Genomic DNA, 12,320 nt, shown 5'->3' on the forward strand with positions numbered 1-12,320 from the left:
AAAATGTAATACAAAATAACACTTATGTATTCATTGCATTTAACAGGGAGTTTTTATTAAAACTATTTAGATAATGCATCTTTTCTAGCACTGCTTTCTAACTTTTTTGGCTTGTGATCCTCTGAACATGCTGTTACCAAGAGAGAGTCCCCTGTTTCAAAGCATTTTCAGATTCAATTTCCGATCCAGATTGGAATCCATTCCTCCACAGCCTCTACCTCCCCAGACTGAGACGGTTTGATTGCATGCACAATAAGCATAAGCAAATAGCAAACACTGAAAAACTTTGGCCCATATAGCAAGTCCTCTATTCATTGCAGTGTCCTGTCTGGCAACTCCTCCACCCCCATGAAGGCACATGGTACGGTCCATTATGGGACATCATTATAGAGAGTAGATGTCTTGCATAGAGGCAAAGCCCTCTAATCCGAAGGACAGATAATTTGAGTGCAAAGAGGATTAGCTCCACCCCAGCAGAGCCATTGGCTAAATTTAGCCCCCACACTCTCAGTCTTCACCAGCCTCCATTTAAACCCCTCCTCCAAGCCCCGCCCTCCAACCGCCATTACCCATCCATCCAGACGCACCGTCAACCAATCACACGCTGCGGGACCCTCATGCACGAGTAACCATGAATCTAGGCCCATAAAATATGTGTTATAAAGAGTGGAATCAGGTGTTGATGTGAGGGGACGTTGGTGTTGGGATGCTAACAATGCCCTCCTCCCAGCCCTTTGCTGCACACTTTGGGATTACAGCTCAGTGGGAGGGGCCCGGCCCACATAGTGGCGAGCGAGGTGGATCACAGAGAAGTCTCATGCTCAGGAAATTAATAGCTTCCAGCTGGAGGATTCTGGGAAAAAGTGATGAACCCAGCCAGTGTGTCCCTGTTGTACTGGTCTAATTTAAAACTCTACCAGAGGTGTGAACTTGAGTCAGAAACTTGGTGACTTAAGACTCAGAAAAGAGTCCTCTCCTGCTGATGCAAATCTTACTCGTCCTCATCACTGAAGCACACACAGTTTGACATATACTGTGGGATGTTTTGACATTGGGAAAACACTTGATAAATGTTGGTGCTGTTTGTTCTCTCTGTGTGATGTTTCTGAATCAGTAGCGCCTCAGGGTTTCTGTGTCACCTGCTCCTGTTTCACTTTGCTTTTCTTTATTGTGCCTCATATTCTGTATGCAATAACTTCAGAATAACAAGGCAGAGGAGAGACACAGAAACCAAAACCCTACTGTGACAATAACTTCTACACTACAAACTTTTCTGGTGCAATTTTTCCTCTCCTAATGGAGTCAGTGTTTCTCTTTTTAGGGTGGATGTTTCTCCAAACAGTTTGCAGCATGGTGGTGCATCTCACACACCAGGAAAATGTATGCTTTGATTTCATTTTACTAAACCATTAAGAATACAAATTTAAATTGACTACAATAGGAAATCAGAACCAGGTTTATACAAACAAGGAATTAATGGCGAATAAAAAAGCAGTTCAAGGAATGAAGTTGTATAAAAGAAGCAAAATTTGAATAATTATTAAATATAATAAATAAATAAATAAGCAAGTACAAAAAGACTAAGACATTATTATTTCTTATTATTCATCACAATTTAGCAGCTTTGTTATCCATTCAGTGCAAAATACAGCAGCAATAATACAAATAAAGTCAAAGAAATGTTCAAATAAAATAATAAGTAGAAAAATCTAATAAAGATAATAAAGGTAAACATTTAAAAATGAATTGTGAAATTACTTCAACCCCGAAATAAATAAATAATAATAAATAAATACAAAATGAATACAAAATAAACAGTAGTACCGACAATGATTACATATGAAATATAATATTTACAATTTGAATAAATAAGAATCAGTGATGGAGGAGTTTTAGATTTCTCATACATGTTAGAAATGGTATTCACGTCTTATAAAATGCACTTTATTTTCTCCATGTGAAACCTCCGATGTGCGCCACTGGACATAACCTCTGCAGTTTTCAAAGACTTAAGTACTTGTATAGAAACAGATTTCACTTGCAGCAACAATAAGTCAGCCTTCCTTTGTTTATCTCCCCCACTGTGCTCCCTTTGAGTCTCCTCTCTGTGGCTTCCCTCCTCCTGTTTACTCCTAATTACAGAGAGAGATCTGAGGAGTTAATCTGCGGGGCTTTGCTGAGTGGAGGTGGGATGTGGAGGTGGGAGGCAGCGTGGCTCCCAACGCCCCAAATCCCTCTCGTTTGGTTGGGCACGCCAGCCCGGCTTAAAGTCACCTGACCTGGCGTGCATCCAGCAGGACTGCATGACACACACACACACACACACACACACACACACACACACACACACACACACACACACACACACACACACACACACACACACACACACACACACACACACACACACACACACACACACACACACATACACACATGCAGTAGTGTGTTTAAAATTTGACCTACACAAACACACACTATTATATGAAAACATACAACCGTGCAGGTATATCATCATCTTAGGTCTGGAAATGTTATTCAACTCTCTGGAATGATTGCTGGAACACACACACACACACACACACACACACACACACACGCTCTCATAGGGTGTGTGACAGTGATTTGTATGTTGGTGTGTTCAGACTCCACAAAGACAGTAAATCCCAGCTGATGGGATCAGATGGATTTAGTGACCTGCAGCCCCACACACACTGACACCTGCTGGATGAGACAGGGACTGGAGGGATTCATTTGGGTTAATCTGACAGTGAAAGGTCTCTGCTTGTTTCTCTCTGTCTTTGTTTAAACTGTAATAAAAGTCTGCTTTTAGAAAACAAATCAGAAGCGATATTAGCTCAAAGCTACACCTTATATTACCTTTCTTTTTTATCTTTGTATCCTTTGAGTGTAGAATACCCTAGTGTGCATGTAGACACCTCTGAAAATCCCAAAACAAATCGTAGAAAACTACATTTACGAAATAAAAACAATAAAAAATAAACAAAAAAAGTAACAATAATAGTTCAAACCATAATGAACCCTATATTTCCTTTAAAACATACACAGTAAAATAGATCTCAACTTAAACTAAATGAACATAAATAAAAGGTAGTAAATCACAATTGTCTATAGCATATCGGTTTAAATAAGAATTGGGTACGGGAAAAAAAACCAGTTTTAGTGTTTTCATAGACGGTGTGTCTGTGGAAGCACCTAAAATAAACTTTACTCCCTCCCAAAGTACATTATTTTGATCCCAGGAACTAATTGAATAGAAACCTTAAACCTTGTCAGTAAGTCAGGTTTTTGCATTTTCAACAAACCTCACAAACCCTCTCCAAACCAAACCTGTTTATCATTGGTTAAAAAAGCTTCAGTAAATCAGTAACAACTGGGCCCTGGAGGTTATTAACAAATATCCCTCCACACGAGTACACTGTGTTTTTCCTGGGACTGTTTTTAGCAGCAGAACAAACAGTTCTGGTTAGTATTTCTGGCTCCAGCAGAATGTGGGAATGCATCGAAAATAGTTATAGTTATAAAAAAACATTCCCATCATGTGATTTTTCAGTAGTTCGTGGACAACAGTGGAGCTGCTTGGCAGAGCTGTGAGCTTTGGGACTGTTGATAGTAGGATCAATGCATACTTGGTTGTTGTTATTCAATGAAAGAATCGAGAAACAGTCCTTGTTTAATCAGATTTACCTTCAGTAGGAGCAGACACACGTTGCTTTTTCTGACGGCATTCTTGGTTATTTCCCAATCCAATCTGCTGAATGACAGCAACATGACTGGAGTTCTGTTATCAGTGCAATTACACCGCACATCAAGATAATCCTGAGATAGGTTTCTGATGCTCTGACACATTCTCACCGGCTGAGATGAGGGTAAAAAAAGGAGCTACTGAAACATCTCACATCCAGAGTCAATTTAAAGCCGACAGTAACGGAGAGTGTGTGTGAAATGCCCTGAGAATTGTTTTTACCTCCAGGGTTTACATGTAGAAATCCGCGCGAAAAACAAATGGTGGGTGGCAGCTGAGTGAACTGTGCTGCCAGGAGAACGGACAGCTTTAACCCGGAGGACGATTTCAGATATTATTTTGGTCTTTACACTGTCAGAACTTTTTATACCGTGTCCACTTTACCCGAAATAACGATGATGAGAAACTTTAAAGCATAACAGGGAAGAAATCGTTTTGGTTTTGTTTTAGAAACAGGTCAAATATTTACATGGAGAGATTTTCCTTGACCTTTAAACGTCTCAAATAGATGGTATTACGGTGGCCTACAGAGGCAGAACCCTGGAAGCCAGGGGACACTAAAGAAAGACGCACACAGCTGGAGACCAGGGGACACTAAAGAGAGACGCACACAGCTGGAGACCAGGGGACACTAAAGAGAGACGCACACAGCTGGAGACCAGGGGACACTAAAGAGAGACGCACACAGCTGGAGACCAGGGGACACTAAAGAGAGACGCACACAGCTGGAGACCAGGGGACACTAAAGAGTGACGCACACAGCTGGAGACCAGGGGACACTAAAGAGAGACGCACACAGCTGGAGACCAGGGGACACTAAAGAGAGACGCACACAGCTGGAGACCAGGGGACACTAAAGAGAGACGCACACAGCTGGAGACCAGGGGACACTAAAGAGAGACGCACACAGCTGGAGACCAGGGGACACTAAAGAGTGACGCACACAGCTGGAGACCAGGGGACACTAAATGAGGACGCACACAGCTGGAGACCAGGGGACACTAAAGGGAGACGCACACAGCTGGGTGACCTTCAGGATGTAAAGCTGGTCTCTGTCTCTGTTGTTGAAACTCACCTAAATGTTTTCTGGTCTTATTTGAACAATGTGATCACATGACTCCTTCTGATGTCCCTGCAGATCTGCTGTAAGCTAGCTAGCTAACGTAGCTAACCGAGTCATTTCAGATATCCTGACAAACACTTCCAGTTATGAGACAGACTAACTCGCTTTATAATCCTGAACGCCACCAAGCGCTCCGGCCCCAGCAGTGTGCATCACTTTTTAGTGTCCCCTGGCCTTGCAGCGTTTCGTTTATGCAGAGCTTTTAGTAAACGCTGCGCATGTTTTCTCAAGTTGTGGAAGAGGTTTCTTTACATGCATGTTTGTATATATGGGATTTTTTGGGGCTGTAGCGCTTTAAGACTGGCTCAAATGTTGTATTTGTGTGATTTAGTTTGGAGTTCTTTTGGCAAACATTAGCCTACATTAGTTTGGGTTTCGAAGTTCAAACTACTCCAAGCATGTGCAAGAAGCTTCCCACTGAATGTGAAGCCCTCTGAAGGCACTCGAGCCAAATGATATGCCTCTCCTTTCTCGTGCAACCAGTGTGTTTTTGTCTCTGCATCCAAGTGTTTACTCTGGCTGGATTTTTTTCACCGCTATCTCTTTCCATCCTCTTCCACCCAAATCCTCAAACTTACAAAACCTCCTTTTTACTGCAGCACAAAGGCAGCTATGTACTTCTTTGTGTCACGCTTGTTTCCCCGTCTCGCTCATGTCCTGGCAGTCTGCACACAGCCCTGCTTGCACATTCCCACCACGTCCCTCCGCTCCCCCTCCAGACTGCAATAATGTGTCTAAGTGCGGCTCAGCATGGCGGTGAATGGGCACTCCTTTTAATACCACCTGCTATTTATCTAACCCTCGGCTGGTTGCAGGTGGAGGAGAGACGCAAAGCCGGGATGAAGGCCTGGCTGCCTGCTGGGCCTCCCAAACAACCTTTCTGTGGTTCAATTTCACAGACAGTGCTGGAAACCCCGTGTTTCCAACACTGTGTGCACAAGTTTGATGAGGAGCCAGATAAAGAAAGTGCACAGAGTGGAGCTTTTGACAGCAATACAGTTTGCAGCACATTATGTCTGGAGAATACCAGTTGTCAACATCACTTTCAAAAGGGAAAAGATCAACTCAACTTTAGATATTTGTGTCCAATTTTTAAGCTTCCTATAATTAATCCAAACAATAACATTACGGCCCATATTCTTCTGAAAGCACAGCTGTTCCTCAAGTTTGCAGACATTTGAGAACTAAAACTTTGGTTTATTTTACGCTCATCCAAGCATCGAAGCAACATTGTGTTAGAATTTGACAATAAATTGACAGTTTCAAATGTATTTTGATGCTTTTCCATAAACTTTGTGACATTGATGGAAGGTTCTTGCAAACTGTGCTTAATACATCTAAATGTGTTTCAGTAGTTTATTTTGGTTGAAACTGGAATATATTTCATGGAGAACGTGTTTTCAAGTTTCCCTCCGATATCCTATGGCTTGTCTGCCTTGCTACTAGTTGCTAAGGTATGATAATGCTAGCTGCTGTCAACTAGTTAGCTATTAGCTCAGTTAGCTATGCTGCCAGGATTGAGACTAGTCTCAGGATAATAGCAAAATTAGCTCAATAGCTAAATCTTGTTAATTTCTAGATTGTTGTGCTATAAATAAGTTCTACTACTCTAGTTTTCAATCATAATTAAATCACAATAAAAGTTTAACAGTTTCCTGTTTGAAAGAAAGCTTTAGCCTACTTGTTGCTAACAGATATGCTAACTTGTCATGCTGTCACCTAGTTAGCTATTAGCTCAGTAAGCTAAGCTGCCAGTACTGAGACAGTCAAGTGAAACAGGATAGTAACATTAGCTAAATTGCTATATCTTGTAATGATGCAATTAGTAGATTGTTGTGCTATAGATAAGTGTTGCTACTATACTTTTCAATCATGTAAATCCATATAAATGTTTAATAGTTTCCTTTTTGAAAGAAGCTTTAGCCTACTTGTTGCTAACACATATGCTAACTTTTGATGCTGTCAGCTAGTTAGCTCAGTTAGCTAGGCTGCCAGCTGGGCCTAGTCAATGGAAACAGGATATACCTTTAAACTGCTTTGCTAATCTTCTGTTGTAGCTCTGGCTTGATGTATGGCTGTGATTAAAAAGTGTTATCCCCTTTAGTTTCTGATCATGATATAATCACACTGAATGAAGGTGTGACACAACAGAGTTCCAAATGTAAGGGAATATCTCTGCATCTGTACGGGACTCAATCTAGAATAATCCAGAACATAATGCTGCTTCATTGTCTCTGAGTTCTGGCTGCTGCAGCTGAGGACACACTGACAGAAAACAGGATATTTATTGTGTTTTTCCCTTTCTGGCATGGGCATTTATTTTGAAATGTCAGCAGACAATGGTGTGATCCATCAGTAATGCTTTTGTCTCGGTTAAGACCCATAAAAGCAGATAAGCAATGCTGAGAGTGGAGCGAAAACATAGACTCTGAGACTCTGAAAGTGCACTCAGAGTTATGTGCCTGGCTGTGATAGGTCAATCTGCTCTCACTGTGGACTCAGAATGACTGAAAAACTGTGATTTTAGTCCTTTATTATGTGCAGCTATCAAGACTCCCACTGTTTAATTTTTAAAACCCCTTATTTTCTTGCCCCAGGGACCATTCTGACCTTATTATAGACATGATTTGGAGTGCGGGCTCACATGAAACCACATAATACAATCTCTGTTTAACTCACGTCACTCTGAAGATGCCAGTCAGATGAGTCCTGGGAAAGGAAGGATTCAAAACAGATCTTCATCCCATGTGTTATCTTTTTTATCTTTACTTGATCTGCAAGCTATAATGGATCCTTTTGATTCTGTCCTTTATTATACAAAAACATACTTCTATTTGCTCTCTAAAGCTAGGGTTTGAATGCTCCTTCTCAGCGCTGCTCTGCTTTTCACTTGTGTGCACATTAATGCATAGAAACCTGATGAAAAGTAAGATTATTCCAAACACTGCCTCCTTTATACACAGGTGTGTGCACAACAAACACACAAGGTCTTTGCACAATTAATTTCCAGGGAGGGTTGTTTGAAACCCTTTCACACGAATGGACTGCAGCGGACTAGAGGAAATTGCTAAACAGCTCTCATAAGCGACAGGGAAACATTTCTGGATATAAGGACACCGTTTCACTGCTTGTTTTGTTGCTCTATGCTTGAGTTTGCGTTTATAATGTTATATATATATAAAGGTTTGCATGTTTTCGCCAGTGTAGTTAAGTGTCCAGAAGAGCATTTTAGTGCTGCAGCATTTGTCCTTTTTCCATTTCACCACGCATGAGTTCAGCAATTAACACTATTTGGCTTGTTTAATTGTTTTTATTCTAATATGTATTTTTTCCTTTATTTGTATTTAATTATTAATTAACTTAATTTATTACGTTTTAAAAAAAATTATTATTAATTATTTTTTATTATTATTAATTATTAATTAACTTAATTTATTTTTTATTAATTTATTTTTTATTCATTCATTTACATTTGTATTTAATTATGTTTCCCCCTTTTACTTGTTTAATTTAATTTATTTGTATTTTTCCTTTGATTTATTTTGTATTTATTTATGAGGTAACTTTATTTATTTTATTATTTTCATTTAGTTCTCCCTTCGTATTCCAGAGTTAACACTATGGGTGTAAACATGTATTTTTTTCACTTAGAAAGGGACGTAGCCAAGTCAATTTAATACCAGGAATGCTTGTAACCCTCATAGTAACCTCGGTCTCCCTTTCATCACCATTTAAAATGCTGCAAATGCCCCAAGAAAGTCCAGGCACTTTTCTTTAAAAACCTCCTCCCCAGATCCATTCATGTTCCTGGCTGTATTGCAGAAGGCCTTCAGAACCAGCAGAGGGCAGTTCAAACCACAGGAGAGTTTCCCTTACAGTCTGCAGTCAGGATGAGACAGCAGAGAAACCTCCACAAACACCATGATGTTTACACCGGTGTGAAACCAAGTATATGTGATTCACACTCTGGTTATATTGACCTCATGGCCCTGAACATGGACCACTGATGGAAACAACCAGCGGAACAGGAAGAGAGGAAGGAAAAAAGGAAACAAGGAATTAAAGTAGAACCATGTGTAATTAATTCAGTGACCTCACAAGTTATTGCCTTTTAATCTATATCAATGATGACCTATACTGGAAGTTACATATATATTTTAATTAAAGTGTTTTCATGACAAACAGTTACTGTTACAGTGTATAGGGAAGTGAAGAGCTCATGGAAACCCTCCTATACTAAATCAAATTGAATGAGGATCAATACAATTACAACTGAAATGTAAAATATAATGCATTAAATCTTCATCCATACTGCTGTCTTCTTTCTTTTTTATTTACTTACAGTATAACTGAAGCCAAGGTATGATACCTGTCAAACATCAGCTGTTTGCAGCTACAGCGCTAATGTAGCTTTGTCGGGTCGCCTTCAAAATAAAAGCACAGACGGTGGTCTGCTTCCCTATATGCAAATCTGGGCATACTCTGTATTGGGGTTACACACACACACACACACACACACACACACACACACACACACACACACACACACACACACACACACACACACACACACACACACACACACACACACACACACAAACAATTTGGTATCGATCAATCAAAACTTTATTTATTTAACACTTTTCATTGACAAAGGTAACTCAAAGTGCTTCATAAACCAAACACATATACAGACACAAATACAGAATATCAAACGATCTCGACCCTTCCCAGGTAGTAAGGAGAATAACACATAGCTCAGCATCAAAAAACTACCTTTTATTATTGTCTCTTTAGTGGTGTTATCGTTCAGCAGTATATCAGAATAAGACGTTTCATTATTATTATTATCAAAGAACACGTCATACCGAGCAATGAATAAAATAGCAATATAATATTTGTTTTAAATATATTATTATGTAATAAATAAATAATAAAACAATAAAAAGGATTAAAATAAGAATAAAACACAAGTCAAAAAAGGTGGGTCTTGATTTGAGTCAATTTCACAGCTTCAACGAGTAAAACAGAAACGAATAATAATAAAAATAACAACTTTTAAGTACAGAAAACAGAAATATAAGGCTTAAAACACACTTATAATAATCAACACAATATCCGTGTCAAACCTGTTCAAAGTTACGTCTCTTATTGTGAAGGTCTCCCACACAGGATGGTATCTAAATACTGCTAGCTTCATGCTACCACGAAACAGCGACCACGAGACTCATCCGAGACAGTCCCATTGATGAACATTAGCTTAAGATGTTAATGCATTTACAAGACATAGAAGCTTGGATAAGTTAGGGCGATTTAACAACTGAAAAAGTACTTTATGCAGCTTTAAAAAAATGCCTTCCCAGTGCAAACAGGGCTTATAATAGCCCGGTGCAGACTCCTCCTCCCGAGTTGTCCTGGGAAACACTAACAACTGTGAGAAGAAACTGTGAGAAACTGGAGGAAAGTTCCTGTCTCTGCAGGTGTGGGACATCCTGTCGCTCATACGTTTTTATTCAACAGGTAAAAGTTGTTTTTAAAGGACCAAAAACTGCCAGTCCATCCACCGGGAGGAATATGAACATGCGACCCAAAGCGGCTTCACTTCACTGAGATCAAAGGTAAGACATGGACATGGTAGCAGTGAAACCTGACTGTGCTCTCGCGGTGTTTGGGGTGTTTCGGAGGTGTTTAGACTCCGAGAGAAGTTGTTCTAATGGCTGCTGGACGCTGGGGTTTTAACCTGTTGCTGGGTAGCCATGACATCCTCATTCAGAGCTTCTTCTCACGTTGCTGTTGTCCCAAAGAAATGTAAAATGACACCACCCAACAGAAACAACAGCACAATGTAAAGGCTTTATTCAACATGTTGGAGTTAAGCGTAGCCTAATAAAGCAGTGGTGTAAAGTAACTAAGTACCTTTACTCAAGTACTGTACTTAAGTACGATTTTTGTTTTTGTACTTTGTATATACTCCAATACAATTCAGATGTAAATGGTGTACTTTACCTCACTACATGTATTTAACACCTTTAGTTGCTAGGCAGATTAGGATGAATGATGGTAAATATAATCTCCCTTAAATCAGACTGTAGTTCACCTGCAGTAAATCCAGCAGCTACCCTGCAGTATACACAGCCATTCAAACTAGCTGCACCTTTACCAGCTCTGAGAACACTTTAATGATCAATCATTATAAAACATATCAGAGATATTATTCTGAAATGGACCAATCAGACAATGACTACTTTTACTGTCACTACTTTAAGTACATTTAGAGGAGAGTACTTTCTACTTTCACTGGAGGAACATTTAGAATACTTTTACTGTGACAGAGTATTCCTACACTCTGGTACTTCTACTTTACTCAAGTACAAGACCTGAGTACTTCTACTTTACTCAAGTACAAGACCTGAGTACTTCTACTTTACTCAAGTACAAGACCTGAGTACTTCTACTTTACTCAAGTACAAGACCTGAGTACTTCTACTTTACTCAAGAACAAGACCTGAGTACTTCTACTTTACTCAAGTACAAGATCTGAGTACTTCTACTTTACTCAAGAACAAGACCTGAGTACTTCTACTTTACTCAAGTACAAAACCTGAGTACTTCTACTTTACTCAAGTACAAGACCTGAGTACTTCTACTTTACTCAAGTACAAGACCTGAGTACTTCTACTTTACTCAAGTACAAGATCTGAGTACTTCGAGTTTTACTCAAAAACAAGATCTGAGTAATTCTACTTTACTCAAGTACAAGATCTGAGTACTTCTACTTTACTCAAGTACAAGATCTGAGTACTTCTACTTTACTCAAGAACAAGATCTGAGTACTTCTACTTTACTCAAGTACAAGATCTGAGTACTTCTACTTTACTCAAGTACAAGATCTGAGTACTTCTACTTTACTCAAGTACAAGATCTGAGTACTTCTACTTTACTCAAGAACAAGATCTGAGTACTTCTACTTTACTCAAGTACAAGATCTGAGTACTTCTACTTTACTCAAGTACAAGATCTGAGTACTTCTACTTTACTCAAGTACAAGATCTGAGTACTTCTACTTTACTCAAGTACAAGACCTGAGTACTTCTACTTTACTCAAGAACAAGACCTGAGTATTTCTACTTTAACTCAAGAACAAGATCTGAGAGAAATAAGCATTAGCATGAGAGAAAACACTCTAGACAAATGAAACATATCATTTATATTACCTGCCGAACCAGTTAAAGTTGATATATCCCTCGGGCATGTTTGCAAATGATCACGTGATGCTGAGTCAGTGTTTGTGGTAATAACATCAAACGTGAAATAATATATCAGAGATCAGTTTTTACGGAGTGAACAGCGACTTCTTTGCATCCAAAATGATTTATTGCATCATTTATTTTATTAACAGTTCACATATTAATATAATCCAGTATTTTAATC

The 12,320-nt window shown here is 39.3% G+C and overlaps 1 protein-coding gene across 5 annotated transcripts in view; it reads left to right on the forward strand.

Annotated features, from left to right (window-relative positions):
• The first annotated feature begins 10,130 nt into the window (after positions 1–10,130).
• Positions 10,131–12,320, forward strand: part of LOC134862884 (A-kinase anchor protein 13) — a 110,938-nt gene continuing 108,748 nt past the window's right edge. For 3 of the 5 annotated variants that reach the window (XM_063880985.1, XM_063880987.1, XM_063880988.1), the window contains exon 1: positions 10,131–10,507. The gene's annotated coding sequence lies outside the window, so the exon portion shown is untranslated. The remainder of the gene's footprint in view (positions 10,508–12,320) is intronic. The other 2 variants (XM_063880989.1, XM_063880990.1) reach the window with 1 other exon arrangement.

Source organism: Eleginops maclovinus, chromosome 4, assembly GCF_036324505.1.
Source record: "Eleginops maclovinus isolate JMC-PN-2008 ecotype Puerto Natales chromosome 4, JC_Emac_rtc_rv5, whole genome shotgun sequence".
NCBI lineage: Eukaryota > Metazoa > Chordata > Actinopteri > Perciformes > Eleginopidae > Eleginops > Eleginops maclovinus.